General features: G+C 55.7%; 1 protein-coding gene across 1 annotated transcript in view; it reads left to right on the plus strand.

The window, feature by feature from the left end:
- Positions 1-12,299: 12,299 nt before the first annotated feature.
- ADGRG1 (adhesion G protein-coupled receptor G1) overlaps positions 12,300-17,358 on the plus strand; it is a 40,414-nt gene continuing 35,355 nt past the window's right edge. Inside the window, exon 1 of the mRNA XM_059998825.1 lies at positions 12,300-12,395. The gene's annotated coding sequence lies outside the window, so the exon portion shown is untranslated. The remainder of the gene's footprint in view (positions 12,396-17,358) is intronic.

Genomic DNA, 17,358 nt, shown 5'->3' on the forward strand with positions numbered 1-17,358 from the left:
TATGTGGTGGTTACCTCGAGGGCAATAAATAACATGCTTATACTGCTATTTCTTGACTTATTAACCTTGGGCATAATTTATGGACTTCAGGAAGCACTGGAAAAGAGAAAATTCAGCTTATCTTTTTTTTTTTTTTTCCTCTTCCTGTTGTGGTGCAGTTTGCTGCTCTAACTCTAGGCTGGACCCTGGGCTGGGCACTTTATTTACTGTATTGTTGCTAAGACTAGGCCCACTGAGGCTCGGAGTCGAAAGTGCCCAAGGTCACTGTGAGTCAGTGATGGTGGGGGGACAGGAGCCTGGTCTGCATGTCTCCAGGGCTGGGCTGTTTCTGTGACATCCTGTGGCCCACCCCATGGGTGACTGTGGTACATTCCTGGCCTCTCACTCTGGCAGAGGCTCAGCATGGCTGGGGGGTGGCGGCCCTGGCTGCATGCCCGCCAGGGGCTGACCTCAGGCCTCCTGCTGCTCGGAGGCGTGTTTGTGGAACAGCAGGTGCAGCTTCTGGGTGTCTGGCCAGCAAAGGTTTCATTTTCCACCGCTGACGGGCACAGACGTTGACTCTCTGGGCCTCTGCTTTCTGGATCATTTGCCCCCAAGTACCCTATACCTCCAGGGGAAAGTCTGAGCCAGTGACTGAGGCTGGGGGAGAAATGGGAGCCTGATACCCAAGACCCTCCGGAAGAAAACACAACTCTTCCTCTTCCCTAACGCTGAAGTCACCTGGTAGGAGAGGCTTGAAAAAAATGATCAAAGTTGGGCATCATCCAAAACCAATTAACTCAGAAACTATGGCAGGAGGCCTTGGGTCTAGATGGAGAAGAGCCCAGAGAGGGCAGTGATTCGCCAGAGGTCACACAGCTACTGTGGGTTGAGGACATAGGAGTCCAGTCTTGAAGGCCTCCTCTTCAGCCTGGAGAGAAGCAGGTTGAATTTAGCTATATTTCCAATAAGGAAATGCAGGGCTGGGGCAGAGGGGCCAGGTCTGTGGCCGGGTCTGTGTGTAGTGGGGGTGGTCTTCCCAGCAGGGCCTGGCATGACAAAGGTGGGAGAGGGAGGGCAGGGACAGCCATGAAGGGGGCCACACGGACGGTGCTCTAGCTGAGCCGGGCCCCAAGTCACTTCATCCTCTGCAAGAGCTGTGTGCAGGTGGTGGGAACGGCGCCCCTTTCAGGGATTCAGATGGGCTTCTCTCCATGGCAGGGCTCTCAGGCAGGGCATGGAGGGGGCAGTGGGGATGTTGGGGGTGCAGGTAGGGGAATAGGAGAAATGTGGCCCCACAGACCCAAATCCCAGAGCCTCCTCCTCCTCCTGAACTGCAGCACTCAGCACCCCTAATCCCATCCTCCAGGCGTCCCAGTGAACCCCTCCTCTGACTCACAGCAGATGGGGCATCACGTGAGCAAACCCAGCAGCTGGGAGAACCAGGACAGATGGCAAGTGGGGGCAGGGCAGGGCTGGCACAGAGGGACCTCTCAAGCGGGGTGGGGTGGGGTCCTGGCTGGGCCCCAGCCTCCCAGGCTTGCCCTCCACCAGTCTGGCCCTCACGTCCCATCAGGAGTTCCTTGAGACCCATGGGGAACCCTGCAGATTTGGGGGTCAGGACAGGGCTGCTGAAGGGGAGAGCTTGGAACATACATTTTCTGATCCCTGCCTGGTGCCTGCGCTGGCACCAGTGGGTTGAGACACCCCCTGCAGACCCCTCAAGCCCCCAGCTCTCCCTGGTTCCCTGGTGGCTCGGCTGGGCTAGAACAGTCCTGGACCCTCCCTGCCCTCGGACTCTGCTGGACCCTGGGCTCAGTGCTTTGCACGCACCTTTATTCCTGCCAGGCACGAGCTCCTGATGTACCCATTTTAGAGATGAGGACACTGAGGCACAGGAGGCTTACCCAGGAGTGACGTCTTTTCTTGGGGGCTCCAGAGTCTGGGCTGTTGTCCACTGTACTCTCCTGCCCCCCTCATTGGCGAGGGGCCTCCCCAGCCAGGCCAGACTCTGTGCTGGGGGCCCAAGGACATGTGCTCTTATCTTGAACCCCATCCCTGCTGCTGCCAAGCCCAAACCTGTCTTCTGGGGTGAAAGGACCCACTGAGATAGCAAAGCTGCTTGTCTGAGGAGAATCCTGGCTTTGTTTCTCTCTGGTTTTGTGAACTTGGGTGTCTGTGCTTCAGTTTCCTCATCTGGAAAAAGTGGATAAAATAGTATCTACTGTGGGGCTGCTGTGAGCATGAAGGAGTTAATGCAGTAAAGTGTGGACAACAGCACGTGGCCCATATCAATGTTAGCCTTTGTGATCTCCCTGTCGGGCCGATGGGGCACTTGGTCACGTGGCCACATTTAACTGCCAGGGAAACCAGGAAATGATGTCTTTATTCTGGGGAGCTATGAGCCCAGCTAAAAATATGAGGTTCTATTCCACTAAAGGGGCATATAGATATTGGGGAACACCCAAAGGCTCTGACATGGTGTCTGGAGGTTGTCAGTGAGAGGCCCATGGGCGGTGTCTGGCCCTATGTAGGCTTTGACTCTCAAAGGCTTGAAATCCATTTGAACTCATTCTCAACTTTTAACAATTTAGATTCAAATATAAAAATCAGCTTCCGGTTTCTCTCCAAAGACTGAAGGATCAGGCCACACGGGGCCCAAACCCCCTCAAGTGACATTTGGCTGGAGCTGGGCAGTCATCCCCAAGTTGGCCCGTGGTCTCCAGATCACCCCGGGCTCCCGCACTCCCTCTTGTCACCCACGTACCCCCACCTCCCTCCTGCCCTCACTAGCTTGGTCTGCCCGGACCTGGTGGGCACTGCAGTTTGTAGCTCCTGCTCTGGTACAGCCATCAGCTTCCGCAGACAATGAAACTGAGGCACAGAGAAAGGAAGGGACTTGACCAAAGTCACGCAGTGAGCCTGGACAGAGTCGGGACCCCAGCTCCAGCCTGCAAACTCAGCTTCAGCGTGTCTTCTGCCATGCTGGTCACCTGAGGTTCAGGCAGATGTCCACGTGCCCAGGGGGAGAGGATGGGTCAGTGGTTAAGCCAGTGGGCATTGGAGCCTGTCGGGCCTGGGTTCAAATCTCGACTCTGCTACTTTCCGGGGCAAGTTAACGTTGTGCTCTTCTCTGAGGCATGTGCTTTTCATTTTGTTTTGACTTTGAGATGAGATCATGACAGAGCCTGCCTCATAGAGTCCGAGGCAGATTCGAGCAGGTGCAGGGTCATTGGCTGCTGGCAGTGAGGCACCCCTCCCCCCACCCCACCCTGCACAAGGCAAATCTAATGTTAGGACAGGAGCTCAGAGACGAGGGAGAAAGCAGATTGGGAGGGCATGGCTGCCCCCTCCGTGTACAGGGGCGGACTTTCCTCCCTCCGGGGCCACAGCAGCCCTAAGTTGCTGAGGCCTCTCGCTGCAAGGCGCCGTCAGTGTTGAGGGGAACGGAACCTGTGTCAGCTGTGCAGGTGGGCCTGAGTCGTGCCTGTGCTGGGCTTCCCCAGAAACAACAGACACTCTCTCTGATGCAGGAGCTGTGCGTGCTCACCTCCTCCCATTTCCTCAGCTTGCTGAGGATTTTAGTTCTGACATGGGTTAGCATAACCTCAGAGAGGCGACCAGCTGCATCTCCTATCAGCTGTTCTAAAGCTATACCTCCAGGAATGGCACGCTTTGGGGCCAGCCGCAGCATCCTGGGAGCAGCCCCCATCACACACCCCTCCACAGTGTAACATTTGGTTTCAGGCTCTATTCGTATACAGCTATGTACATAGATACCTATGGTTTTCGTTTTGTTTTGATTGCATTGCGCAAACAACCTTAGAACAGCCCTAATGGAAATAATTCTAAAATGGAAAAAAATACCCACAATCCTTCCAACTGGCTTTGCTTTCTGACAGCGCTGCCTAAGTGCTTGCCGCATGCCGGGTACTGTGCTATCTGTGGTTGCTGTCACTGAAGCTGCACAAACCAAGGTGGTAGGAACAGTTTATAGATGGAGACACTGAGGCACAAGGCTGTTAGGTTACCTTCCCAAGGTCACACAGCAAGTGTGTGGTAGAGCTGGGATTGAACTGGCTCCAGCGTCCCGCGCTTACCCACCCCTCAGGGTTGCCTCTCCTTTCCCCACATCTCTGCTATCTGGAAGCTGGACCCAGAGACACAAATTTGATACCACTGGCTCTTCAGAGTAGTTCTGAGTAGCCCCTGGGTACCAGCCCTGCCTCAGAGCAGAGAAACAGGTCCTTGGGATGGGTAGAGATGCCACTTTTGTTTTCTGCTTATTTTCACTGAATTTAGTATTTATAAGCTTTTTTTTTTTGGCCCTGACCATATGACCATGAGGTGGGGATGGCCAAATGCCTGGTTTGTCAGGGACCGAGGCATTTCCTGGGGCCCAGAACGTTCAGTGCTAAGGCAGGAACAGGCCGGGGCAAATAGAGATCGTTGGTCGCCCTAGGAGGGGCAGAGCTGGGCTGTGCTTTCGGATCCATTTCCCGGTGCTGGGCCCTTGGACTGTTTCCAGCTCTTGGGTGGTTGTGTTGGGCGGCCCTGAGACCACAGCTTGTCACTGGAGCACCCTTCCCTCAGGACCCCTTCCTGGTAAGGAGAGACCAGGCTCTCAGGGTTCCTCAGAGGGTATGTTCAGGACTTAGACCCAGCTTTCCTGACCTGTCCCTCATCTGAGCCTGCAGGGAGGTCGGCTGGGGACTTGGGACAGGGCTGAAGGGAGGTGAGGGCCACTGGTGAGCTGGAGCCTATCCGTACGGGCTCGCAAGAGCCGGTTATTGGTGGTGAAACACAGCCGTTGTTAAGACTTAAATTGTAAAAACTTAAAATTATAATCAAAATAGTAATAAATATTCAAAATATACTCATTTCTAATTATTATGCCACATTTTGCCATTATCTATTGTTATGGGTTTGTGGAATTGTGTCCTTCCCCCAATTCATAGGTCGGAATCCTAACCTTCAGTACTTGAAAATGTGATCTTATTTGGAGATGGGGGTCTTTACAGAGGAAACAAGTTAATATGAGGTCATTAGGGTGGGCCCTAATCCAATATGACTGGTGTTCTTCTAAAAGGGAGTCATTTGGACACAGACACACACAGGGAGAATGTCATATAAAGGCAGAGATCAGGGTGAGGCTTCCACAAACCAGGGAACACCAAAGATAGACAGTAAACCACCGGAAGCTAGGAGAAAGGCATAGAACAGATCCCTTCTCACAGCCATCAGAAGGAACCAGCCCTGTCGACACCTTGATCTTGGACTTCCAGCTTCCAGAACTGTGAGACGATACATTTCTGTTGTTTAAGCTGCTCAGTCTGTGGTACTTAGTCGTGGCAGCCTCAGCAAGTGAGCAATCTATGTTCTTGTGGTTTTTGACATCCATCACACTGGTACAGTAGAAATGCTATAGAATAGTGAGCCGCAGCACATCTTTTCTCCGGTTCCACGTTCAATGCTTGCATCTTGGAACTGGCCATAGTGGGAGTATTTATACCACGGAAATCTGCAGATGCTGCAAATCAGGACTTGATATATCATTTTGTTGATTGTCTAGATAGACTTAAGGAAGTGGGCAAATTGTTAGTAAGGCACATTCAATCCAGTGTGTCACATCTGTGGTTGTTATCTCGTGAATAGCACAAAACAACAGAAAACTGTTATCCCATTCAGCAGTGTATTCAAAAGCTTTTATGAGTCAGCAAGAATTCCAGGATGCGAGGACTATTATCATATCCAGCAAAAAATGGCTCATGTCGTTGATGAACAAGTGAAGTTCCAACATGTCTTTGTCATTTCAGTTTTGTCTTAAATGTTGATGTAAATGAAAATATCAGTTATGGACTTCCACGCTCCCACTGCAGGGGTCACGGGGCTCGCTATTGGTGAGGGGCAGAGGAGGCCATCTCTGGACCCAAGGCTGCAGAGGGCTGATGGGTAAATGGACAGACAGACCGCTGATGGATGGACAGATGCCTGCCTTCCAGCTCTGTGGGAACCAGCTACTGTGGGTGGACCAGAGTCAGTGTCTTCCTCCTGGATGGGTTGGGAGGCTGCCCCACTCTCTGCCCTGGGGGACTTCTGCAGGGTTCCTGCCTGCTTACCTCTGTTAGGACCCTTGACCCAGCCTTGACCAATAGCCTTGACCTGGGCAGGGCAGAGCCTAATCCTACAGCTACTCTCCTTGAAATGTAAATCGATGCCCTCACCCCCTGCTTAAGTCCACCCATGACTTTCTACTGCTCTGGGATCAAGATTGCACCTCCCGCCCTGTCTTCACAGCCCTCCTCTTTGGCCTCATCTCTCTTGCCCCAGTGCTCCAGCCACGCTTACCAGCTGCCTGTTTCCCCAACGCTCTGAGCTCATTTCCCACTCTGAGCCTTTGTACATGCTGTTCCTTCTGCCTGGTACACTGTGCCCCAGACCCACTCTTTCCAAGGTTGGCTCTTCCTCATCCATCAGGACTTTGTAACAAATGTCACCTTCTCCAAGAAGCCTTCCCTGATTACCTGGCTAAAGCAGGTTCCCTGTTGCATGCCATCTCTGCCCCTATGTTTTTTGGTTTGCTTTCTTCATTGCCCTTACATTTTATGTAATTATTTTTCTTCATACTTCTTGAATTACTTGATTCATTAATTACATCATTGATTTTTTAAAAATTCCTCACCCCATCACGCTATAAACTCCATGAGGGCAGGGGTGGTGTCTGTCTCATGTCCACAGAGCCCAGGGTGAGGCCTGGCACTTAGTGGGCACTTGGAAAATGTTTGTTGAATGAATGAATGAAATGCATTTACTGAGAAGCTGCCTGAAAGAGACAAATCATGGTCCAACACAGATACGGGTTCAAATGCTGGCTCTGGTACTTACTGGCGCTGTGTTCTGGGGTAGGTCACTAAATCTCTTTGGGCCTCAGCCTCCTCGTCTGTAATAGCACCCCTCCGTAGGATCGTTATGGGGATGAAATGAATCAGTCCATGCAGAGTTTAAGGAAGGGGCCTGGCACGGAGGTGCTCAGGAGAGTTGGATGGTAATATTCTTGTAGATAAAGTGCTGCAGGACTTTTGAGATGTCAGGGCTCAGGGAAGGCTGCCCCGAATACGTCACAATGGCATATTGATTATTTTGAATTGAAGTTGCTTGAGAAGCAGCCGATGCAAGAAGGAAGCTCTGACCCTCCTCTGTTCCCCTGAAAAGCAGGAAACAATTCTCTCATGTGAACAGTGCCCTTCCTGCATCTGGAGGAGTAAGGACAGCCTTATCGCCAGAGGGAGAATTTGGGGCCAAGAAGCCTGCACAAACAAACCTTGTTACTTCTTTACTAATTTACTGCCCCAAGCCCAAACTCTGTTTAGATTCTTCACTAATTAAGTGCCCAAACCTAAGTTTCTTTATCCTGTCAATTCCTCACAAATTTATTGCTTCTCTGTCTAAAAAGTATAAAAGCTGCCAGCTTTGGCCATTTCTTGGGTCCCATTTTTATTTTTTTTTTGGCCACGCCGTGTGGCATGCGGGATCTTAGTATCCCGACCAGGGATCAAACCCACGCCCCCTGCAGTGGAAGCATGGAGTCTTAACCTCTGGTCCGCCAGGGAAGTCCCTTGGGTCCCATTTCTGAGATCTCCCTGCACACAAATTAAATTTTGTTTCTGTTTCTCCTATTAATGTCTTGTGTCAATTTTATGATTAGTCCAGCCACAAGAACTCAAGAGGAGCAGAGGTAAAACGTCCCCCTTCCCAACAGAGGTTCAGAGGCTGACTTCCCGTAGGGAAGGATGGGATAACTCCAAGAGGGTTTCTTGGAAGAGGGGGCATTTGAACTGGGTTATAGGGGCGGGTGGGAGGGATTTGTCTGGGCAGAGATGGGGTGGGCGATCAGGAGAGACGAGGGACACCCGATCCCTATAAGAGACCCATGGGCAGGTCAGGGCCGTGCTGGGGCTGTGATGAGATGCCCTCCAAGCTTCTCCCAGACACAGGCCCGGCATGAGCTGTTCTAGGCCCACAGCTGCTGCCCCTGTAGTCTTGACGTCGGGTTTGTACCCATTTCCTGTGTTTGGTTGCTACACAGGGAGTGCTGACTCCGAGGAGATGTGGCGGGACCCCAGGAAAAGGTGACTCAGTTGCCCTAGAACTCAGTCACCTTGACACAGGGTCAACCCAGAGAGGACCCCTGAGACTACACAAGGACAGCTTCTGCTGTCACGGAATGCCAAAGATGTGGCCTGATGCCACAGAAACACATGGGCTATGAGCAAATTTTTCTCTCTGCCCTTGGTCTCATCTGTAAAATGGGGACAGACACTTGTCAGAGTTACTGGGATGGTGAAATGAGTCTTTTGGTTGGCAAAGTGGTTCCCTGCCCCAAGTCTCCTCATGTGAGTCATTTGAAAACATTGCAGCATGGGTCCACTTACTGTCCCCATGACACAGACGGGAACACTGAGGCTCAGAGAAGGGCCCTGACCTGTGCAGCGTCACAGGGCCAGTGAGTGGCAGACCCAGGACTGGAAGCAGGTCTCCTGATCCTCAGACTGTGTGCAGACGGTTGAGCAGGTACAGACAGAACCTGGAAGGTGTGTGACCAAGGATGCAGGTGGCGCAGAATGAACTCCTCACGGGAAGCAGGGTAATGCCCTTGGCTATCTCTCCGCCCATCCCAGCACAGTGAGGGCTGTGGGCTTGTACACCCACATCTGGCCGGGGAGGTCACCTTCTTCCAGATGTGGCCAAAAAGGAGGAAGAGGCCAACTCCGTTCAATACAGAGGCCACAGTGAAGACCAGAAGGGGCTTTATAAGGTCAGTAGCTTCAATTCCCCTCTGCATTTGGATATGGCCAACATTGACTTAGCCCTTACCATGTCCCAGCCACTGTTGGAAGCACTCAGCATTTTCTCATTTAATCCTCATGGACTGATACCGCTATCACCCCCATTTTGCAGATAAGCAAACCAAGGCTAAGGGAGGCAAGTGGAACTGGGATGCCTCACCCAGGCAGTCTGCTCTAGAGCCCGACGCCCAATCACAGCGCTGCTGCCTGCCCTGTTAGCAGTTTGTTTTTGTTTGTTTGTGTGTTTGTTTGCGGCACGTGGGCCTCTCTCTGTTGTGGCCTCTCCCATTGCGGAGCACAGGCTCCGGACGCGCAGGCTCAGTGGCCATGGCTCATGGGTCCAGCCGCTCGGCGGCATGCGGACCGGGGCACGAACCCGTGTCCCCTGCATCAGCAGGCGGACTCTCAACCACTGCGCCACCAGGGGAGCCCGGCAGTTTGTTTTTAAAAACGTGAAGAAGGTCCTGGCACCCAGCAGTTATTCTGCAAATATCAATTTAGTGAATAAGTACATGAATTAGTAAAAAATGGCCCACATGAATTAACCTGTGATTAGAAAATGATTTTAGAGACCACTGAGTCCTCCTCACAGATGTGGCAGGTGTCTTCTCTGCAACACTCCAGCTGAGCACCTCCTTGGTTTCCCCTGGGGACGGGGAGCTCACTCTCTCCGTTGTGGGCAGCACTAGCTCTCAGAGGGAGCTTGGAGACCGAGCCTGAGGTCCTGCTAAAGCATGGGAGGTCACAGCTGGAGCCCTTCACACCCTTCCACACTTCCTCCTTAAAGGAAAGGGCCCGCATGTCCTGAGGCTCCCCTCTGAGTGGGGGTGGGGGGAGCAGAGGGAGGCTGGGCTCGCCCAGGGTCAGATAAAGGGCCCCAGTCCTGGATCAGACTGCCTGCCTATGACCTCAGATGTGTTACTTAACACTCCCCCCACCCCAACCCCACCTTTATCTGTAAAACTCACATTAAAAAGTGGCTCCTGCCTCAAAGGGTGTGGCGAGGAGTTGATGGGATAATCCACAGGTCCTGGATGGGGCTCCTAGAGACCAAGCCCCCAGCCCCACCAATGCTCCTCAGACCTGCTCTGACAGGTGTCTTTCCCAGGGCACTTTCCTGACCCATCTATCCCCTTTCCTCCCTTGGCCTCTGGAAGACAAGAAGGGCGAAGGCATGTGTTTTCATTTCATAGATGACCTGAGGCACAGAGGTTAAGCAACCTCCCCAAGTGCACCCAGCGAATGAGGGCCCAGCCCGGGGCTGCAGCCCCAGCCCCTCCTGCTCACCTGACAGAGCCTGGTGATTGCATCACTGGCCAGGGCCCTGGGGGCAGAGTGGCATAGGGTGGGGGGATGGAGTGTGGGTGTCAGGAGTGGGGGAGTCACCAGCGGGTATACAGGAAGTCAGTGGGACTCCCTTGGTGTCCTTACTGGGGTGGGTGTCATCTCTGGGGCCATGGGCACAGCTCTCAGGACACTGGGGAAACTCCAGGGTTTCAGGGGTCAGGCCCTCTTCCTAAAGGCCTGTTTCTCTCTGACACCCCACTTCTCTCCTGGTGCCCGCATCTGTGCTCAGCCATGGGGGTAGGGGCACAGCTTCCTGCTGAGCAGAGCAGGCACCCATGCCCATGGGCAGAGCAGAGGCCGTATCAGCAGTTGGAAATTTCCCCAGGTGAACTGGGGAGGTGATCTGGGGACAAGGAACCGCCGTGGGATCTGGGCTAGCCTCCAGGAATGAGTCTGAGCTGTGGCCAAGAGGCAAACCCTCCCTCAGGGGGCTGGAGCTCTACCACACTTCATCAGATCCAGGTCCACCACCCTTGTTCCCATCTGTCCATCTGTACATCCATCCTTCCTTCAACTCCCTGGGCTCCTCTTTACCTCGACCCCTTCATTCAGCCATGCCCGGATCCTCTTTTTTCCTTAAACACACCAAGCAGCCACCTACCACAGGGCCTTTGCATGTGCTGTTCCTGCTACCTGGAATGCTCTCCCTCCAGACATCGCAAAGTCTACCTCCCTTGTCACATGTGTCAAGTGTCACCTTCTCCAAGAAAATCTAAACCAACCCTCTCTCCTCCATCCTTCTCTCTGCCTCCCTTGCTTTGTTTTGCTCCATAGTTCTTACCACTGGATATATTTCATATTTATTTCCTTATTTAATTTATTATCTGTCTCCCACAGCTCTAAGAGGGCAGAGATTTTTGTGTTTTGTTTGCTGCTGTGTCCCCAGTGCCTAGAACAGTGCCTGGTACACAGTAGGCCCTCAGTAGGCACTCTCTTAAATGCATGGCTGAATCTATCCACCTGTCCAGCCTTCTGTCCATCCATCATCCGTTCCTTCTCCCCACATTTTCTCCTTCACCCACCAGTCACCCACCAGGCCCTGGGCTGGGGCGTGGCTTTGACGATCTGGCAGGGCACACGGGCTAGGAAAGAAATGACTCTCACACTAGGGGATGGGCCCCAGGTGAGGGGGAACCCAGGGGACTGTGGGAGACATGGTGTGTGTTGGCAGGGGAGGCGAGGGAAGGCTCTCAAGGTTGCAATTATGTACGTCAGTGCCTAGCCTGGGGCCAGCCCACAGTGGCTCCTGGTACAGGCTTTGCCAAATGAATCAACAACTGCCTGGATGGCTTCTTGGAAGAAGAACGGGTGGCTCAGTTCTTAATACTATGGGTACTGGTGGTGGGGGTGGGAATCAGAGCCACCTGGGGGAATGGGTACGTGGAGTGAGAACTTTGAAAAGCTCCCCAGGAGAACTACTGGTCTCGGGTGAGGCCTCAAGGGCGATGCAGGGGCTGGGCAGGCAGGGCTGGGGGGGCAAGTGGTCCAGGAGGAGGCTGGGAAGGGTGTACTCAGAGGCTCCGTGGGGACGTCGTGCGTGAGGCAGAGCCTCCCTGGACCACTCCCCTCTGCACCCCGGGATACTTGGAGCAGCTGCCCGCAATCCCTGCCAAGGAAGAAGCTTCCACTCTTGCCCCCTCCCTTCGTCTGTGTCAGCTCAACATTCTGACAGCAGGGACCGTGCCCCCCGGCCCCCATCACACCCCCGCACTCCACCCTCGCCTCCTGCCTCTAAGTAGATGCTGGCTGCTGGCTTGTTTATCTTGCAGGCAGGTGAGTCTGGGGCCAGGCTTCAGGTGGGGCCTGAGCACGGAGGAGGCAGGTGGAAGCTCGCAGAGTTGGTGATTGCATATGGCGGTGGGGCAGCCACGCCCACCAGCCCTGGGGAGGCGGGCACTCAGAGCCCTTCCGGGGGCCACGCTGGGCCAGCAGCCCAGGGGTCCCTGGGTAGGGGTGCTGAAAGCCCATTAAGGGCTGAGGTGAGGGTTTGGGGCATGCAGCACCCAAGGGGCCAGGTCCGCTCCTGCAGGGAAACGCAGGAATGAGAGAGGGAGGCGGGAGCTGTGAGGCCACCGGAAATCGGGCAACACGGGCAGGCGGAGCCACACCTGGGGCCGCCGGGCCCGGACGAGCTCAGGTCGGGTGCCTGTGAGCCCTGGGAGGAGGTGGAAGCGGGACAGGCGGCGCAGGTAGAGTCCAGCCGGGGCCTGCCCAGACCCGAAGGTAAGAAGCTGCTGTTCGTGCCAGGGAGGAAGAGGTTGGGGGAGTGTGGCTCCCAGCCTGGCGCGCTCGACCTTGGCCGACCCCCGGTCTCGTTCCACGCCTGAAGGCATGTGTGAGGCCCGGCAAGGCCTCAGGCTTCTGCGCTGATGTGGAGGCCGAGGCTGTCGCGGGGTCACCCCTTGGCGCTCCGAGTGTGGGCGGCCATGCTCACGTGGTGCTTACGTTGGCACAGGGAAGGGCGCAGGGTGTGAGCTGTGCTCTCTGTGCTCGGATGAGGAGACTGCCGAAGGGAGGGGACTGAGGGGAGGCTGCAGACCTGGGTGCTTGGACGGGGAGGCGGGAGGCGTGCCCCCGGCGCCCAGAGCCTGTTTCCACCAGGGGTCCCACGGAAAACGGGTTTGGGAGCTGGTGGCGCAGGTCGTTTGGCTTTTGACAAGGAGCAGGAGGGCGGCCTCCCCAGGTGAAAGGGAACAGGGCCCAGGCCTGGGGCTGTACCTGCTCCTCTGGCCAGCACGGGGTCCCTCCGCCTCTCCGCGGCTCCCCCAGCCCGCAGCGCGGCCCTCCCGGCCGTGGCTGCCAGAGGCCGGAGGCGAAAGGCAAGCGGTTCCCCAAATGGCCGCTTGCTGACCCGGGCCAGGCCTCCGTCAGGCGACTCCTAGGTGGCGGCCCAGGACACACCAGGGTGAGGGCCGCCGTCCTGAGGAAAGGGCCGGCCCTGCCGGTGCCCGCTGTGGGAACTTCAGCCAGGCCTGCGGTCTCTGGGCTGGTTCCTTATCTACCTGGCCCGAGGTGGCGGGAGCAGAGGTCTGAAAACAAAGACAGGAGCGGCAGCCTTCCAGCCCCACCTCCGCCCCCACACACCCAGGCTCCTGGCTCCACTCGGCAGCCAGACAGAGATGGGTGGCTAGGGCGGGTGGGGTGGGGGCCTGGCGCCTGGCCAGCTCTGCCCCTACCCACTTGGCTCCCTGGGGCATTGCGGTAGCAAAATGGGCCCCCCGTGTTCCCTCTGTTGCTTAGGCCTCCGCTGCTAATGAGTGTCTGTCATCCTTGCCCCATTACGCCTCCTAAGCCATCTGCGCCCCAGCACCTATGGGGAGACCCCGGGGGCGCTCCTTGGCTGCCGGGCCAGACGCACAGGCGGGAAGCAGTGCTTCTGAGAGGCGCTGGGGGTGTCTCTGGGGGCGAGGCTGGCCTTTCCACAAAGTACACACGACTCTTTATTTCACCAAAAGAGAAGTGATGGCCGCCCCGGTTGCCAGGTGAGCACACTGAGGCACCCTTTTTATGACTCCCAGGTGTGTTTCCTGTGCCGGGCGCCAGTGAATGTGTGTGTGGGTAGTGGGGGGCGGGAGTGGCAGTGGGACACATGGGGACGTCAGAGTCGAGAGCCTGGGCCCTGGGAAGCCTGTGACATTCAAGCGAGATGGCACATTGTCACCCCAAGACAAAACAAGACCTGCCATCTTTGCCCACTGCTGTGCCACCTGGTGGGTAGTCGCTCAACCTCTCTGGGCCTCATTTGCCTCCCTTGGCATGGGCGTGGCGGTGCCTCACCCCTGACCAGAGCCACCTGGCCCAAGTCTTGGGCATCTGAGCAGCCGCCACCCAAACCTCAAGGGCCAGGGCTGGGGTGGGGGGCACTGACAGAAGGGGCACAACCACAGAGACGTCGGCGGCAGCTGGGATGGCCTGTCTGGGCCCTCATGTTCAGGAAGGGAGGCTCCTATGGAGGAGTTAGAAGCCTCTTCTGCTCCTCCCACGGGGGGCATCTGCATTGAAAAGAGAGCCTGGGATAATGATGGTACCTGTTACTCCCCGGAGGCCCTGGCCGCAGACAAGCCCGCACAGCCCCATTTTACACCCTTGGACACTGAGGCTCAGAAGCTCATATCTGGACAGTTTGATGCCACGTCCCATGCAGTGCTGTTTGGAGGACTTTGGGGGCAATGCTGGGAGGAATCTGGGGGGGTGGGGTGATGAGGGGCAGTTTGGAGCCTCCCAAACCCAGCCACCGGGTCTCCTCCAGGCAAACCTGCCTCTGAGCAGAGCCCCAGGGGTCCCCTTGGGAAGAGTGGTTCTCCCAGATGTCACACCCCAAGGAAGGGCTGCACTTTTAGCTTCAGTGACTGAGTGGTGAAGCACCACCCAGCCCACGGGCTCCAATCCCCTGCGCTGCAAAGGGGCACCCTATGTTTACAGATGGTTAGGGTCTCACCTGAGGAACCCAGGCCTCTGGGTACCCGGTTCTGTGCCTGCTTCCTGCAGTAAGGGTGGTCCAGGCCAGTGGCATGGGAGTGGGGTTGTGGAGAGGGCTTGTGGCCTGTAGTTGGTGGGCCTTCCCTTGCCCTGGGATCAGGGGCTTCTGAAGGCTGGGAGGCAGGAGTGTGGCCTGTTCTGGCTGGATTCAACCTTCCTGCCAAGTGTACTTGAGGGGCTGGGCTGAGGTCAGACATTCCGTCATACCTAGGAAGAGCAGGCGGCCACCCTGTCTACCTTCTATCTTGGGTAGCTGGGCACCCAGCCATGCCCGCCTCCCGGAAAGGTCAGCAGGGGTGGCCCTTGGAGACCCAGCCAACCTGAACTTTGTCTAAGGCCCTGAATAATGTTCCTGGGCAGGAACAGGGTGACCGTGGGGTTTGGGGGATGTCTGTCTGTTTGCCTGCCTGTCTGGGGCAGGTCCAAGGACACTTCTTGTAGGCATGTGGTCACTGGAACCAGGAAGAGGGTATTGGGGGAGGAAGGAAGCCTTGAAGTCAGATCCTGTGTGACCTTGGGCTGGATGCCCTCCCTCTCTGAGCCTGTCTCTTCCTTCAGCAAAAGAGGCAAGGCTTCCTGGGCAGGATCATGGGAGAAAATGCAAGTCACTTGTGTTGTACACAGTAAGAGCTCAACAGTGGTGCATGGGCTCTGAGTCTGAAGCCTTCAGGGGGAAGGGGTGGAGAGAGGTCAGTGCTGGGGACAGGAGCCCAGACCACAAGCCCCAGTACTTTTGAAACCTGATGCAGGTAAACGTGGGTGGGGCACCTGCCTGGACTCCACCCCCGAGAGAGCCAATGGGGTTGAGTCTGTCCTTGGAGCTCCAAATAAGGCCTCAGAAAACCGGCTTGGACCTGGGCGGTCTCTGCCCTTCTGCTCGCCTGGCCCTTCATTCCATCACCGGGGCTGGCACCAGCCTCCTGCACCCCAAGCCTGGGCTTGAATCTCCATTAGACTTGTCCTGTTGGCTGATGGTGCCTCTAATTCTCCCTGCGTCTTGGATATGTCAGGCTCCCCGCTCCTTCTGCAGCTGGGGGATGGGTGGTGGGTAAGGGCGGCAGGCCTGAGGCACCGGGCACACAGTTCCCTTTGTGAGGGCAGCTGAGTCACATGGGCATTGCCATCCCCCGGGCCTGGGACGGCTGTGATGGTGTTATCATGGGACTGCGGCTGCCCCCGCGCCTGCGGCCAGGAGGCTTTCCCACGGGAATGTACTGGGAGGTGGCTGGGAGCATTGGCCACAAAGCACGTAGTCTGGGTCACAAGACAAGGGTTCGAATCCTGGCTCTGCTGCTGATGTGCTGTGAGGCTTTGGGAAAGTTCTCTCTCTGTGCCTCGGTTTCCATCTCTGTTAAGTGGGATCAGTCATCACAGTTTGTAGAGGAGACACTGGCCATGAAAGGGCTTTGTCAATGGCGGAGTGCTGGGCCCTTGACATTTGTGTTGACTTGATGATAATCATGACATTGGCCAACATTTGTTGAGCACCTACTGTGTGCCAGTCGTGGTGCTCAGTGATTTACAAGACCACTCAGCTTGCAAGGGAGAAGCCTGAACTCGAACAGCTCTTGTCCAATGAAAACCCACCTACACACAGGCAGTGGTTGCCCATGACTCTTCCTGCAGGTGGGCACAGCTCTTCACTGGTTGCAAGGCTGCCCAGGCTGGAGAGTCAGAGATGGAAAAGGGTGAGGCCTCCAGGAAGAAGCCCTGCTGTGTCTTCCCACTTGCCCAAGCCTCTGTCACAGTGGCCACCACGGATGTCCCGTCCTCCCTCCTGTCCCGGGGAACACACGCCCTCCCACCGCCCTGGCAGCCCCCTCTCTGTCTCCTTCTCAGGCTGCTCTGAACAGCAAAGCCCTTACAATACATCAGAGCACGCATTTGTGCCAGGGCTAGGCCATGAGCTTTACGTACGTGGCCTCATTTTTACTATTGGTGGTGCTGTTATTATCCCCACTTGACAGTGAGACAGCGGATGGCTAGAGAGATGCTGCCTGAGTCACCCCGGCTGGCAGAGCCGAGCAGAAGCCCATTGGCCTGAGCCCAGAGTCTGAACCAACCTCCAGGTGGTAACATTACCCCCTCTCCTCCATCCCTTCAAATGAAGACCTTTCTGCAACTTTCTGCACTCTCCACCCCATCTCTGGTCACCGTCACCAGCCAGTAATGTCTATGACCTTCCCTGGGCTTGGGGGACCCCAGCTCTTCACCCTTGAGTCCTAGCGATGTGTTTCCAGTTGCCTTTCAGAGGGTTCCCCAATATGTCGCAAGGGTACCCCCATTCCACTGTGCCTGTCTTCCAGATCTGTACCCCGTCCCATCCCCTCACATACTTGAGGGCAGTTTCTGACATCCCCCCTCACATGTGAGAAGAGGTCCTAGCCCTGCTTCTGGTTTCTTGGACCAAAGTCTCCCCCCTAGCCTCCCACCCACCTCCATCTTCTCCAGTGCCCCCGCTGGGTCCTGGCCTCCCCTCCACATCCCATCCCATCCCATCATTGCTGGTACAGCCCCTAGAGTAGACCAAAGTTTCTCCTGCTTTAACAAATGCTGGGGGACTTCCCTGGCAGTCCAGTGGTCCATGCTTCCACTGCAGGGGACACTAGTTCGATCCCTGGTTGGGGAACTAAGATCCCACATGCCATGCGATGTGGCAAAAAAACAAATGCTGGAACCACCTGGGATCTTGTTCAGATACATATTC

Source organism: Delphinus delphis, chromosome 20 (genome assembly GCF_949987515.2).
Source record: "Delphinus delphis chromosome 20, mDelDel1.2, whole genome shotgun sequence".
NCBI classification, from domain to species: Eukaryota; Metazoa; Chordata; class Mammalia; order Artiodactyla; family Delphinidae; genus Delphinus; species Delphinus delphis.